The 16,158-nt window shown below is 46.3% G+C and overlaps 1 long non-coding RNA gene across 2 annotated transcripts in view; it reads right to left on the bottom strand.

Moving 5' to 3' along the window:
• Positions 1 to 16,158, bottom strand: part of LOC121461297 — a 194,186-nt gene that overhangs the window by 22,576 nt on the left and 155,452 nt on the right. For both annotated transcript variants that reach the window (XR_005976174.1, XR_005976175.1), the window contains exon 2: positions 2,073 to 2,208. This is a non-coding gene — a long non-coding RNA (uncharacterized LOC121461297). The remainder of the gene's footprint in view (positions 1 to 2,072; positions 2,209 to 16,158) is intronic.

Here is a 16,158-nt window from a genome sequence, read left to right as displayed (position 1 = left end):
GAGAGCAAGAGAGTAAAAAAGAGAGATTTGCATCTCTTAGATCTGAATGTGACCCTCATTTTGGTGAGAAATGAACATAGCAAGGGGACCTCAAAATCCATCAGCTACTCCCAGGCCTGTGGATTTGAAACAAACCATGAAATTCCTACTGGTGAGTGACATTTCTCATCCTGGCTTTCCTCCCTGGGCTTTCTCTCGAATGCTGTTTATCAATGTAACCTGAAAGGAAGAACCGGATCAAGACAGCTTCAGCCTCTGCATTTCCTACAGAAAAAAAATTTCAATGGGAGGTTTGGCTGGGACAGTCAGGGTTTGCATATGACAATAGGCCCACTGAGTCTCACCAATGTGCACACCCCTCTGACTTGTTCACAGAACGACAGGGCAATGCACCCCCCACAGAACCCAGTGATGTCATGCATCCACCCTAGGCAGATGCTTAGGGGCAAGGCTTAGACCATTTGTCCCTCACTTCTCCATCAGAATAGGCAGAGTGCAGTCAGCACCCGCAGATGACTGACCAGGGTCAAGCCAAGGGGTCTTTGCTTGTTCCTTCCCACCATGCACTTGGTTCAAGAGCCTGATCTGAAGCTCTTGGGGTCAATCGGGGTTCTTCCTCTCTTTCATACCATCACGACCTTACTGCCTAATAACTAACCTCCAAAACCAGCCAGAGACTTAGGGATTTACCATGGGACTGTGGAGGACACCACTCAGTTCACGGCACCTTCCAAATATAGCATCCACTCTCACAAAAGCCCAGGGAGTAGCTCTGAGCAGTAGGTGACAGCAGCTCCTTGGGACCCAGGGAGCAGGATTTACTTGGCTTTCTTTAAGTCATTCCTTCTGTAGTGGCTAGAGTCACCAGGCCAGTGCCCCTCTGCTCTTTCTGGATAATGGGGACATCACTGGACCTGCTTAGTATCGTTTAGCTTCCCGGAGCTTCAGAGCGGTTGTCTCTCACTGTGTTGTTTCCACATACCCTGGAGGCTTCACGAGTCCGTGGGGAGCGTGGGAGGCCAGCAGGTGGTAGCAGCCACCCTTCAGCCCCGCCACCTCCTCGGTTCCCTGGGAGTCTTTGTCAGGAGCTGATCAATTGATATATGGTCATTTTCTAGAGCCCCTGAGCCGGATGTCTGTGCCAGCCTTCTGGGAAGCTTTCCCGAACAGAGGCCAGCTCACCAAGGGAGATTCTTCTGTGAGCTGCCTTGACAAATAGACACCAGCTGTTTGTGATTAGCATGTCACTTGCATGCTCAAGTTTTCCTGGTAGGTACAAATCACTTTCTCTCTCAAGGAGTCCGCAGCCCCTGCAGCCAATGGGCCCTGAATACAACTTTAGGCCCCAGCAGCCCCATGAGACAGGCATGTAGTTCTCCTGCTGGTGACGACTAAGCCAGGTGTCCTCAGCCAGGGATAGATGTAGTCACAAGGGTCAGGACTGCTTATTCACTGGGACACATCGTGAGTCAGTCCTGTCAGGGACATGGCAAGCTTTCAATGAATCTGTTAGCCCTCGGCCTCCACCAATGATGATGGAGGGCAACCTGGTCTAGAGTACTCTGAGCTCCTCCCTGTGACCCTGGGGTTGAGTCATACCCCATACTGTACAGGGGAGTGTGGAGGCTACCTGGGCTATCATCTGGTACTTCCTGGGCTGAAACCTCCCTAGTGACAGATTTGGGCCCGGCCATTCTCAGCCTGGCTCATCTCTGTGTGAGAAAAAGTGACCATGCTCAGTTGCATCCAGATACAGGAGAGGGGTTCCCAGCCCAGGAGCAGGAGTGGATGGTGGACGGAGGTGAGGGACTAGTGAGAGCATTGCATGTAAGTATTCTAGATATGTGGTTCCAACAGGCTTCCCATTGAGGAAAACCAGTGTGCTTGGAAGTCCCTGTGGGACTGTGAAGGAGGGGGAACCTAGTCAGTTATCAGGGGTGATCTGACAGGTAAGGTAGACTTCTCATTGTTTAGTGAGATCCTGGCCAGGTCAGCTCGCTTTAGAGAGGGTGGTGCAGACTTGGGACAGCTCTCATCACCTGCATTGGAGCATTGGCCTCTGGGCTCCTCACCTCCATCCAGTAGGGAGAACGCACTGCTTTCACTTTCATGAGCGCAGCTGCCATAGGGTTTCTTTCTCGTGAGCAGGGATAAGCAGCAGACAGGCTTGGCTCAGGTGGCTTTGCAGCTGGGAGACAGTGCAGATTTCTGGAAAGATCACAAAACAGGTGTGATTATACTGGGCCATGTCTGTGCCGTAACTACATCAGAAATTTGGTTTCTAGACTTGCCATAGCTACATTTCCACAAAATCATTTTTATATATAATTGCCTGGAAAGGCACCTGCAGCTGCATCGGGTGTCAAAGGTCAAGGATACCAGGCTTAAAGTAAAATGGATTTGTAAGCAATGGCCATTAATCCCTCCAGGCCTGACTTAAAACACAGAGATGATAATATAAGGTGTACATCCATTCCCAGAATGGGCAGAGCATACCTCACAGGGGTGTGGCGAGGACATGGGCCAGACTTTGTAACACTTGGGAAAAACGAAGGGGCAGGATGTGATTTGGGCTCATGGTTCAGCAATTTTACCACAGTCAGCTCTCAGATGTCTCTGGGCAGCGAGTGGTGAACACCATGACATGAGGACATGGTAGACAATGGCTCTTTGTTCATTTTGTGGTGGCCAGAAACCAGAGAAGACAGGCTCAAGGGAGCTAGGAACAAGATATATTTCCACTGCGCATCTTCAGTGACCTAGTTTCTATAACCTGGCCCCATATCTAGAAGATTTAACACCCCCTGTTGTGGAATATTAGTTGAAGGTGTGTTATATTTGTTTATTCTGTGGAATATTTGTTTAATGATGCAAAGATGTGTTGCATTCTTTTATGTGGCATTTGCTTAACTCTGTAAAGCTGCCTAAAACACCTGATTGGTCTAATAAAGAGCTGAATGTCCAACAGCTAGGCAGAGAGGGATAGGCAGGGCTGCCAGACAGAGAGAATAAATAGAAGGAGAAATCTAGGGAAGAGAGAAAGTAGTGAGAAAAGGAGAGAAGGATGCTGAGGGGCAGCCACCCAATCACACAGTCAGACACAGAACGAGAAGGAAAGAAAAGATATACAGAAGTAGAGAAAGGCAAAAGCCCATAGGCAAAAGGTAGATGGGATAATTTAAGAAAACCCGGCTAGAAATAAGCCCGGCTAAGGCTGGGCATTCATAAGAAAGAATAAATCTCCATGTGATTATTTGGGAGCTGGGTGGCAGGCCTTCCAAAGAACAAAGAGTTAAAAAAAAAAACTAATTACAACCCCCCAGTCATGCCATTAAATTAAGATTCCACCAAAGAATTAATCCAGAGCCAGAGCCTCCAGGTCTAATCTCTTCCCCTGAACAATGGGCTCTGGGAATCAAGGCTTTTACACTCCCCACAGCCCTGTTGAGGGGCACGTCGGATACAAGCCTTAACAGTATGTAAGTCATCGGAGAAACAGGTAGCATAAAGCAAGAACAAAAATCTACAGAAGTTCTGGAAACAAACTTCGGATTAGAAGTTTAAGAATGGGGGAACATGAGCAATGGGGTGCAGTGCAGAGACCACATGGAGAACAGGTGAACAATGGCCAGACCACAGTGGGAAATGACAGAGAAAGAGGGGGCACTTAAAGAGCTGAGGGGTGAGATGGGGGGGGGGCAGAGACAGGGACCAGAGAGGGTGGGACCACACCTGAGAAACATCTAGTATTAAAGAACCAGTGACTTCAGATGGGTGGGTGTGATGGTTAATATCAACTAGACAGAGCCTAGAAGCACCTAGGAGACAGGTCACTAGTCTGTGAGAAACTAGCTGGGGTGGGAAGACCCACCGTAAGTGTGGGTGGCACCATCAGAAGTAAAACAGAGAAAGCCAGCTGAATATCAGCACGCATCTCGCTCTGCTTCCTGGCTGTGATGTCACGTTGCCATGTGACCAGCTGCCTCCTGCTTCTGCCACCATGATGGACTGTGCGCTCAAGCTGTGGGACAAAACAAACACTTCTTTCCTAAAATTACATTTGATTTGTCACAGCAGTGAGGCAGAAATTGATGCTGAGAAACAGGGACATCTCTGAGATAAGCCTGCCCGTGTGGCCTTCGGAACAGTTTGCAGGAGAAACGTGGAAGAGTCTGAAGCACTGGGCTAGAAAAGCTCTCAAATGCTATAAACAAAGTCTACTGAGCTATTCAATTTGGGATGGGAGTTTGGAAGACCAGAAGGCATAGAGAAATGCAAACTGTGGAGCCCTGGCTCATGAGGTTCCAGAGGGAAACAAGGACACTAATGGGAACTGGGTTAGAAGCCACCTGTATTTCATCTGGCAAAGGAGCCTGTGTCCTGGATGAGTGAGACTGGATTTAAAACTGATGGAGTAAGGTGCACCTCCAAGCCTGAGAGCGTTCCGACTGTGGCAGTCCTACCACTTATCACTCTTTGGGTCTGCAGGGAAAATGAGCAACAAGGGAGACAGAAAGGTTTGAAATGTTTTATTTGTTTGTTAAGGAAAAGAGCTAAAACAAGCTTGAAGTCGTAGCCAAGGTGTGTTCTATGACTGTCAAAGAGAAGGACCACTCCTCACATGAATCTCAGCACTGGAAGAGCAGGAAAACTGTCTGGGGGTAAATAAGATGCCGTCCATCAAATGCTCCAACGAGTAAAAAGTCTAATGGCAAGTGTGGTTCAAGGAAGCCGGGCTCCATCCTGAGCTGGCAGCATCGTTCGACATGGTGATGATCTTAGAGGCATGTAAGACATAAGATTGAGGGGGCGGGAGTCTTGCTTTGAGGTTTCAGAGAGCCTCCGAGGCCCACCAATGTGCAGCAGGATCCGCGTCCCCGAAATGAGGCCCTGAGAGGCTGCTGTGAGAATCTACAAAAGGTAAGCTTAAGCTGCAGGGGAGCTCCCTGGATGTTGAAGATCCTCTACTGAGGAAAGCTGCATGCACCAGTGAGAGAGGCTGAGGGTGCTGTGGGCAACAGAACACAAGAGGTAAGACTACCCAAGCCTATTTGAGCCCAGCTGATTCTGTCAGAGTTCCAGATGCCAAGACAATGGAGCTGTAGGATTTGGTGTTTGCTGTGTTGGTGTTCAGTCTTGCTTTGATCTGATCTTTCCTTGTTATTCCCCCGTTTCTCCTTTTTTGGATGAGAGCATTTACTCTGTGCTGTTGTATGTATGTTAAAAGTATGCTTATTTTTAAATGGGGGTCACAGTTAGGAGATTGCATTGTCTCATGACACCCAGTGACATCGCCCCTGACAGCCAAGCACTTGTCCAATGTGAGAGGGACTCAGGGTACTGCACTGCACTTTAGACTTCGGAATAGCACTAGGGCTATTAGAGCCTGGAAACTTTAAAGTTGAACTGAATGACTTTACATATAGGGTGACAGTGAGCCTATAGGGACAAGGGTGGAAGGTTACAGCTTAAATGTAATGTGCTTGGATGTCAAGTCGAGTTGACAAGGGGTGGATTTGTGATGGTTACTAGTGTCAACTTCACAGGATCTAAAATCACCTCAGGGAAAAGCCTTTGGGGGCATCCGTGATGGAGTATCACAATTAGGTAAACGTCGGTAGCACCATTCCAAGGGCTGAAGTCTCAGACTGAATACAAAGAAGAAGACCAGCTGAGTGCCAACATTCCTTGCTCTCTGCTTCCTGACTGGACCCGAGGTGACCAGTGTCGTAGCACTGTGGTTGCTGTGACCTCCCTGACATGATGGGCTGCACATTCAATCTGGGAGCCACGATTACCCGTTTGTCCCTCAAGTTGCTTCTCATCCAGAAAGCCATGTACAATGCCAAGGATAGGCAATAATACATCCTTCCTGGACAAAGCCAAGTGAAATTTAAGAAAAATCTAAGCCCAACATACCTGTGCAGAGAGCAGAAGCCAAAGATCAATAATAAAGGGACGAGAATAGTGCCGGGCGATGGTGGCGCACGTCTTTAATCCCAGCACTCGGGAGGCAGAGGCAGGCGGATCTCTGTGAGTTCGAGACCAGCCTGGTCTACAAGAGCTAGTTCCAGGACAGGCTCCAAAACCACAGAGAAACCCTGTCTCGAAAAACCAAAAAAAAAAAAAAAAAAAAAAAAGGACGAGAATAGAACAGTGGGGTGTGCATGTGGCAGGTCAGTATGCTTCAGATTGGCAGAGGAAAAGAACTGAACACCCAGTAGAATCATCCCTCACAGCCAGGCGCTCAGCCACTGTGACACAGGGTGCTGAACCAGCTGCCTCAGGGCTGTTGGGGAATCTGGGACATTTTCATTAGTATCTTTTTCAATAAAACAAAAGAATTTGTATACAGATTTAAAAAAGACTAAGAAATGAATGCACAACAAACCAGAAGGGAAGTTCTAGAAAATTCCAGCCTGGCTGGGGAAGTAGGAAACAGTAGAGCTCCCCCATTACAGCAGGGTTCACACCCTGCCAGAGCAGAGAGACCTGCACAGTGAGAAGCCTGCAGTACACAGCATGAGCTTTGCGGGGGGGGGGGGCACATCTTCATTGGGACAGTGATTCATCTGTAGGGATGGGAGAATAGCAGTGAGCAGGGGGACCTTTGATGGGGAACCTCCTTCAGCCAATGGCCTTTGAGAGGCTGGACCAAGTTGGGCGTGGCCTTGGGTACCAAAAAGGTGCTGGTCCGCGCTGCTCTCTCTGCTACTCCCCACTTGCCACACCTGGATGTTGGAGTCTGTTCCTGTTCCCTATTGTGATCTGAGTTCCTTTTTAATAAAGAACCCCTTATTATACCCTATTCGGAGTTAGTGTGGGATGACTTTATTCGCATTCCCCCCATCTGGTGCATTCCCCTTCAGAGCCTGAAAGTGGGAAGGTGGCAGGGTTCAATCCTAAGATGACAGTGGTTGAAATAATTGGAAATGGGTGAAATCTGTCAACTAAATTTGCTTATTAGAAACACTGCTTCAACCTGAATTCTGGAAAGACGACTTCATTCCTATGAACGACAGACCCCCAGGAAGCAGGAGGAATGGGGCAGAGGAAGTGGGCAGACACAAGGGCAAAGGGAGAACTTGGGAAAAACACTTATTAAAAGTAAAAAGAGTGTTTTGTCACAGGACACAGACGATGGCCACTCACACCATCAAACCCATCCTACCATAAAGCCAGTATGCTATGCACCTGGACCATGCTGTTGTCCATTCCCTATGGGGAAGTGATGGTTAAACTCTGCATGATTGATGACCCAGATCATCCCAAGGGACAGTTGTTAGGGTCCATGCCATCTTGAGGCCACAAGCTCCCTGTTGGGTGTGCACGTCCAAGCTCTGAAATTAGTGCCTAACTCACATCCTAGCTACCCTATACTTACTAAGATCAGACATCAGCCACTTGTCCTCAGTACCCCTCCAGAAAATGTTAATGGCCTCTGAAGGGTGATGGGGCTTCCAATGGTTGGCTATGAATGCCCATAAGAGGCTCATAGGAAACATCATGACTGCTTTTCTTTCCAGAAGTACAGCTGGGACCTTCTAGGCAATCCTCAGACCATAGTTACAAATCTGGATCAGCCAGAGGCGTGGACAGTTAGGCTGGTCACATGGGCCAGTCACACTGGTGGATGGTGCACACCAGCTGCAGCTATGGGAGAGGGTCTGGAGGCAGGGACACTCAGTGTGGAGTGTGTGACTCAGGGGTCCCAAAGGCCCTACTGATATGTATATCCTTGGGCAGCTTGTGTCTAGCAATTGTGTTCTTCTGAAGACTCAAAGCAGCTGTCCTGAGAGCCACAAGCTCCTGGAAGGTTCAGAAGTTGCCCCTGACCCCTCTCCCTCCAGCTCTGCTCACTCTGCTAACAACTCAAATACCTCTCTGATGCTTTCTGTGCAAACCCCAGAGATGATCATCACTCTCTCTCTCTCTGTTTATGTCTTGTGCCCCTCAGCCACTTACACAGGGACAGGCACTTCCAGGTAGCACAGGATGGATGTCTGAGAGCGTAGTATGCTGGGCAGCAGGGTGGGAATGTGCAGCCCTGCACCCGAAACAGCCCCAAGGCTAGAACATCCCTACTTCAAAGCAAAGAGAAAAGGCCAAGAGCTGAGGCACAAGATCAGACTTACTCCACCTGACACAAGATGAGACCCAGTGGGATCTACCAGGTCCCAGGCAGAGGGACGGCCCAGGTGATCAGTGTTTTCCAGCCTTTCTTACAGGACAGAGATGTGGTGAAAGGGACCCAGGGAAAACCTACCCACCCTCTAAAGCTGAACACAGGAAGTAGCTGCGTTCTGGGAGGACAGGGGGTTGCACATCTTCTTTCACCTTCACCAGCTGCACTAGAGAGAGGCAGGTGACCTGGGCAGCTGCACTAGAGAGAGGCAGGTGACATGAAAAGAGAATCATGTTTGAGTTAGATGGGGGCTTTTCCTCTCGTCTCAGGTGAGCGTAAACTCAGGAGCTGGAGCACGGCTCAGTCACATGCTCTTCCACTGCGACTGTGGCTTCTGGGTTCTTGTTTTACAAACTAGAAAGATAAAGTCCTCAGGCCCCAGAGGATAAGATCTAGAAAGAAATTTGTTGTAGATTCTCTCTACAACAGCCTGTCACCCAGCTGCTAGCCTTGAAGGACTAATGGCAGAAACTGGGTGAGATACGGAGATAAGGGTGGACTGTCTAACTCAGATGGTCCAGTCATGGGGTGATCAGGTGCCTCCTCTCCGTTCGGTTTCATTCTCATATATAACTACCAGGAAGGGGTGGGAGACAGTGAGGAACCAGGACATTCTCTTCTGGTGTCCCGGCCTCTAGAAGGACATTCTCAGAACTGCTGCTTTGGGGATCCCTGCCCTACCTGAACAATTTCTACTTCATGTTCTCATCACGACATCCTGCCCCACATGCCTGATTCCGAGAACCATGAGCCCTGGATGATGACTTTCTACTTCCCCCACTGGTCCAGGGTGGTAATGGTCTGAGAAGAGACTCCTAAGGGTCAAGACTCTAGGTTACGATTGAACAAACCATACCCAGGTAAGGCCAGAGCAAGTCACTGCTTGGGACTCTGACCAGGAGGGTCTGGGGAAGACCATGGAAAGGTCACAGGCGAGGCCACTACACGAGAGGTAGCCTGACAAGCAGGGAGGATTCCAGAGCACAAGGACACTGGAGACAGCTGCAGGAGACTGGGCCCTGATCACCACAGAAGTAAGCTGGGCCTGCAAGAAGCCAGGCAGCATCTCAGGCCTGGGTTTATTCTCATACTCCTGATGACACCTGAAGTAGGTGTGGAGCAAGCAGGCATAAAGTCTTGCCTGGCCCCACTTGGACAAGGACTTCTTCACCCAAATCTGGAGTATCCAGCCACCATCTGACAACACGAAACGATATCTCTATGTGTCCAACTGTCTACCCAGAAAAAAAAAAGACAAAGGAGAGACAGGGTGTGTCTGCAGCAGTCTCAACAGGAGGAGTGCACTGGTTAGTCTTCTGTCAACTTGACGAAAGCTAGAGTCATCTGGGAAGAAAGAACCTCAACCAAGAAGACGTCTCCAGCAGACTGGCCTGCAGGCACACAATGATGTGGGAGGTACAACCCGTTATGGGTGGTTTTGTCTTTTTCTTTTCTAATCTATATTTCTGTTTTCTTGCCTTATTGCACTGGGTGAAGTCTCCAGTACCATGTGGAATAAAAGTTACAAAAATAGAAATTCCTGCTTAGTTAGATTGAGAAGAAAGTATTTCATTTTTACTGCTGACTTGATGGTAATGGAACTTGTTAAAGATTTTTTCCTCAAGTTTAAAAGGTTTTCCTTTGCCCCTACTTAGCCAAGAGGTTTTTAAAATCGGGCTTGAAGACGGGATTTTGGGAATGATTCTGTTGCATCTATTGATATTATTTAGCCTTTTCTTCCTTAACATATTAATGTGATGTTTTTATTGCTTGTTTTTTAAAACATTAAATTGGCCTCACATCCCTACATTAAAACCCCCTAGGTCATGGTTTTATAATAATTCTTTTTATATGTTGCAGAATTCTGTTAGATTATATTTCATTAAGGAATTTCACATCTGCATTCATGAGAAATATCAGCCTATAGTTTTATTTTTTGTGTTATATCTCTGGTTTTTGGTAATAATAGCTCCATAAAATGAACTAGCGAGTATTCCCACCTGTGCTGTTTTCTGGAGGAGATTATGTACTATTGGCATTAATTCTACTTTAAGCATTTGGTAGAATTCTCCACTGAAGCCGTCGGAGTCTGTATATTTCTTTGGGGGAAGTTTTTTAACTTATGAATTCAATTTCTCTAATAGTCATAAGGCTACTCAAACAATCTGTTTCAGAAAGGATGAGTTCTGGCCATTTGTATTTCTCAAGGCGTCAGCCCCTTTCACATAAGTTGTCAGTGTCTGGGGTGGAGTTGTTCCTGATGGTCCCCCTCCCTCCTTCTGATGTTTGCAGTGTGTCTTGCTCCATTTGTGATTCTGGAGATGTGTGTTTTCTTTAAATCTTCTGCTATTCTTTTATAGTTTTGTCAATCTTGTTAATCTTTCCAAAGATCCAGCCCTCTCTTCCCTGTTTTCCTATTTCAAATGGCACATTTTGGGGTTTTGTCTTTGTCTCGTCCTCCTTTTGCTTGCTTCTGGTGCATTTTGCTTTTCATTCCTAGGTATTTAGCTGGAATATACATTTCAGAACACTGTATTTTCATTTAACTCTGTTATTTGGTTTTTAAAGTTCTTTAGCATTTCCTCCTCGACCAAACGTAGAAGTGTGTTGAGTTTCTCACAGTTTAGAGAGTTCCCAGTCATCTTCCCAAAGATGACTTCTAGGTCAACTCCATTGTAGCAGACAAGCTCCTCTGCAATTTAGAGCCATTTAAGGTTGCCGTGGTTTGCTATGAGCTGAGAGCACGGTCGATGTAAGACAGCGTTTGCAGCGCTTGAACTGAGTTCGCCTTTTGCCTGGTCTGGTGGCGCGTTCTGCGAAGCGTGATTCGACCCACCTGCTGATGACGCTGATGAGGTCGCCAACCTTGTTAATTTCACACCTGGTTGTTCTACCGATTGTTGAGAAGGGATATTAAACTCTTCAGTGACTGTGAAGGCTCCGTTGATTTGTCTGTTAGCCCCATCAGGCTTTGCTTCATTTCACACATGATCTTGTGTTGTTTGGTGCGCATAAGTTAAGAATCGCAGCGACTGAGCGGTTGCACCTTTTATCAGACCACAAAGTCCATCTCCACCCTGGCCAAATCTATTTTAAACGGAGTTTACTTTACCTGGTAGTCCTACATCCTATTGACTTCTTTGTAGTTCATTTGGGTGAGGTATCACTTTTTATTTTGTTGTTTTCAGTACACACACACACACACACACACACACACACACACAGTCTCTTATCAACACCTGAGAAGTAGAGCTCCTGTTACTGCTGGATCTCACTAGATCTCCTGGGATCACTGCGGGGAAGGCCTAACCACTGGGTGCTGGTAAACACTCTGATCCCTCTATGAGACCCCCCTATGACACCACCACATTGGGGAGAGGCACCTCATCATTTCCACGTTGTTCTGTAATTCCAGGCTTGACACTTTGGGACTCACTGCCAGCCACAGGAGTAAGTCAGTCCCTCTCCCCACTTGACTGTTGTGACCCCACCCACCAAGGTGTCATAGGCTTCATGGTGCCTGTCTGAGCTCAGGCTCCTTGCTCAGTGTGATATGCCAAAGAGGGGCTTATAGGATTTCTTAGTATTCGACAGGAGTGTATAACCACTGTTACTTAGTGGTTCCAACCCACAAGGCTGCCTTTCCCTTGTGGTATGGCTGAAGATGGGCACTTCTCTGGGTTTGCTCTGTCTGTTCCATTGCTGTTCTTGGTTTGTGGGTTATGTGTTTCTAAGTTTGGGATACATGAGACTGAGGAAACCCAGTGGAGCCATCAGTGTGACCAAGGCGTCAAGGTCCCTTCCACCCTGCCCTGTCCACTCCACTTTCATTGTGCCCTTCACTTCATTCTGTATATGATATCAGTACTATATAGTCAGGCAAGCCTTCTCCATCTTCCCTCAAGCAAATTCACCTGTTTTTAACCAAAATAATATGGGGGTGGGGGCATGACCTGTGTCAATACATCAAAAGAGTCTACATATGATCACAAAATATAGCACAGGAGATGTCACCCACGTAACATTATGTCCAACAACAACAACAAAAAAAATCCCCACGTGCCCACAGAGCACAGCACAGCGCATGTCACACTGTAGAAATAAGACCTTACACTGAAAACAAGCTCACTCTGAACCAGTGGTTCTCAACTGTCCTAATCCTGGGACACTTCAGTGCAGTTCCTCATGCTGTGGTGACCCCCACAACCATAAAATGATCTCACTGCTACCCCATAACTGTGATTTTACTGCTCTTAGGAACAGTTTTGAACTGTTGAGAATATTTTTGGAGATAGAAGTTTGTCAAAGGGATTGCAAGCCTACAGGTTGAGAAGCACTACTCCTCTCGTGGGGTGAGTGGTTTGAAAGGACACATGGGGATGTACCTGGTAACATGCTATGCACAGCTCTAGTTAGTAGCCTCTGAGAGCTACACTGTCTGGTCCCACTGGCTGGCCTGATAATCACAGACAATTTTTTTACTGTCATTTTGTTATCATTTTAATATACAAAGCATGAATGTTTACATGCTACATTTCGTATTTTAAGTTAGATTTATTTTGATTAACAGACAAAGTGGGTTTTATAAACTTACTCAGGAGAGGTATAATACAATATCATTATTTTCCATGAATAGCTTTTCTTCATATATATATATATATATATATATATATATATATATGATGTTTTTTGAGCTCTACATTTTTTCTTTGCTTCCCTCCCTGCCTCTCCCCTCCCCTTCAACCCTCTCCCAAGGTCCCCATGCTCCCAATTTACTCAGGAGATCTTGTCTTTTTCTACTTCCATGTAGATTAGATCAAGGTATGTTTCTCTTAGAGTCCTCATTATTGTCTAGGTTCTCCGGGATTGTGATTTGTAGACTGGTTTTCTTTGCTTTATGATTAAAAGCCACTTATGAGTGAGTACATATGATAATTTTCTTTCTGGGTCTGGATTACATCACTCAAAATGATGTTTTCTAGCTCCATCCATTTGCCTGAAATTTCAAGATGTTGTTTTTTTCTGCTGTATAGTACTCTATTGTGTAAATGTACCACATTTTCTTTATCCATTCTTCAGTCGAGGGGCATTTAGCATGTTTCCAGGTTCTGGCTATGACAAACAATGCTGCTATGAACATAGTTAAGCACATGTCCTTGTGGCACGGTTGAGCATCCTTTGGATATATACCCAAAAGTGGTATTGCTGGGTCTTGAGGTAGGTTGCTTCCTAATTTTCTGAGAAATCGCCACACTGATATCCAAAGGGGCTGTACCAGCTTACACTCCTACCAGCAATGCAGGAGTGTTCCCTTTTCCCCACAACCTCTCCAGCATAAGTTATCATCAGTGTTTTGATCTTGGCCATTCTTACAGGTATAAGATGGAATCTCAGAGTTGTTTTGATTTGCATTCCTCTGATGACTAAGGATGTTGAACATTTCCTTAAGTGTCTTTCAGCCAATTTAGATTCCTGTTAAGAGTTCTCTGTTTAGGTCTGTACTCCATTTTTTTATTAAATTATTTGTTCTTTTGGTGACCTATTTTTGAATTCTTTGTATATTTTAGAGATCAGATCTCTGTCTGATGTGGGGTTGGTGAAGATCTTTTCCCATTCTGTAGGCTGTTGTTTTGTCTTGTTGATCGTGTCCTTTGCTTTACAGAAGCTTTTCAGTTTCAGGAGGTCCAATTTATTAATTTTTTCTCTCAGTGTCTGCGCTACTGGGGTTATACTTAGGAAGTGGTCTCCTGAATCGCAGAAGAATTTACCAACAATTGAATAGGTTCCCCCAGTGAAGTCTCCAGCTGAGGAAAGCCTTGTGAGTCCCAGCAGAGGACCCGGTCATTCAGCAATGGATGAAGACAATGTCTCCCCACATCCATTTGAAAAGCTGGCTCCAATGTGATGGTGTTAGGAGTATGATTTCACGAGGGACTAGCCACAGGGTGCAATGCTCGCAATGGGAGGGATGCCCACATGGTACGGAAGCTCTGAGGATCTCATCCACTTCTGACTGTGTGAAGACCCAGAGGAAAGACAACTGTCATGAACAGACATCACCAAAGCTCACTCCTGTAGCCACTCAATCTCCACCTCCCAGCTCCGGGAACTGTGGGAAACAAGTGCATATCTGTGTGTGAGCCAAAGCACACAGCATTGCAACAAAGCAAATTGAGGTGAGACACCCAGTGGCTGAAGAATGGACACACGTTGTTCTGCTACACTGAATTCATAGAAACTTGATGTGCAAACACCCAGTGTTTAACAACACACTGACCCCTGAAGCAGCATTGCTAAGACCTTCATCGGTTACCCAGTCCTCCAGCCCTTCAGCATGTAGCTCCCTTCCTGGCTGCTGTACAGGCTCTTCTTGACTGATTCCCAGATGAATACTCTTCCCTCATGGCTACCCTCCCTTCCCCAGAGACCACCCTACCCCATAACTCTTATGACACACACACACACAGAGGAGGGGGGAAAGAGGGGGGAGAGAGAGAGAGAGAGAGAGAGAGAGAGAGAAAGAGAGAGAGAGAGGGAGGGAGGTGGGGAATCTTTAAGCTTCCCACCAGCTGCACTGGGTAACCTCCTAGCCCCCATCCAGGCTGGGGCAGCACCCCTACGCATACCACTGTTCATCCCACACATGACTTCCCATCTCTCCTGGAAGTCTTAACAATTGGTATTACAAGAGATTTAAGGATGAGAGAATGAGTAAGTGAGCTCACTCTCTTGGAAACATGAACATGGTGATAAGATCTGAGGCAGGGGAAGGGCAGCTAACATCTAATGGAGACAGAGGAGAGCTGTGAGGATGGATGAGGGCAATGCTGGTTCAAACATGTTAATGTGTTTGAAGTCGCTAAAGTATATAGCCACTCAGATGGCTAAGGCAGTATTAAGGATTAGATGTAAAATGTACCTCACAGGCTTACGTGACTTACACTCAGTGCCCAGCTAGGGGCACCATTTGGGAAGGCTGTGGAACCTGTGAGAGGTGAGCACTAACTCAAGGAAACAGGTCAGTAGGGGGTGGGATTTCAGGTTTATAGTCTGTCCAACCCTCTGTCAGGTCTCACATTCCTGGACTACCAAGCTGTTAACAGCAGTCTTCCCCCCCCCCCCCCCCGCAGAAAGCCAACTACAACCACACCTTCCCCCACTGTAATAAACTGTAACACTTTAGACCGTAAGCCAAAATGAGTTCTTTCTCCTATACTCTGCTTCTTGTCAGACAGTTGATCACAGGAAAGAAAGTGGTAGCTAATGCAGGTGGTAAGTCTTGTATTGTTTCTCTTTTGCCACAATATGGAATTTTAAAAATTGCACATGAGGAATCAAAAGGGATTTTAAAATGCACAGCACATTATCAGACTCATTAATTCTATTTATAGCAATCTCTCCTGAAAATAATGGTTCCTTAGAGTTAGTGGGAATACAGAGTTCAGAGAAACAATATTTATGCCAGAAATGACAGATATAATTTATTTTTTCAACAGAAGTGTTAAATACATTATAACTCACGTATCCTGGAATATGTGTGATTCTTCAGAGTACTTATATGAGCAGTATAAGATCAATATTTTCATATGATATAATAATCAACAAGAAATGTAGGAACCAAATTTTAAATAACAACCATAAAAATATTGTTATGTTCCTAAAACAAAATGATCATAGAAGCACCGCATTCCTGCCTGTACTTGGAAGGTTCTCTAGTCTTCTTGACATTCTCTGTGAGTTCACCATGCTGTGAAGGTTGGAATGATTTGAAAGAAGTTTACAAATGTATTTTAAATGGTCTAAGAAGAAAGAGGAGGAGAAAGAGACCAGCCACCAGATAGGGTGTCCACAAGACCGAGTGAAGGGACCAGCCACCAAATAGGGTGTCCACAAGACCAAGTGAAGGGACCAGCCATCAGCTAGGGTGTTCACAAGACCAAGTGAAGGGACCAGCCATCAGCTAGGGTGTCCAC

This window comes from Microtus oregoni, unplaced genomic scaffold (genome assembly GCF_018167655.1).
Source record: "Microtus oregoni isolate MIOR12 unplaced genomic scaffold, Mior012 000022F_ref0000154, whole genome shotgun sequence".
Taxonomy (NCBI): domain Eukaryota; kingdom Metazoa; phylum Chordata; class Mammalia; order Rodentia; family Cricetidae; genus Microtus; species Microtus oregoni.
This window is presented reverse-complemented; position numbering and strand designations above follow the sequence as displayed.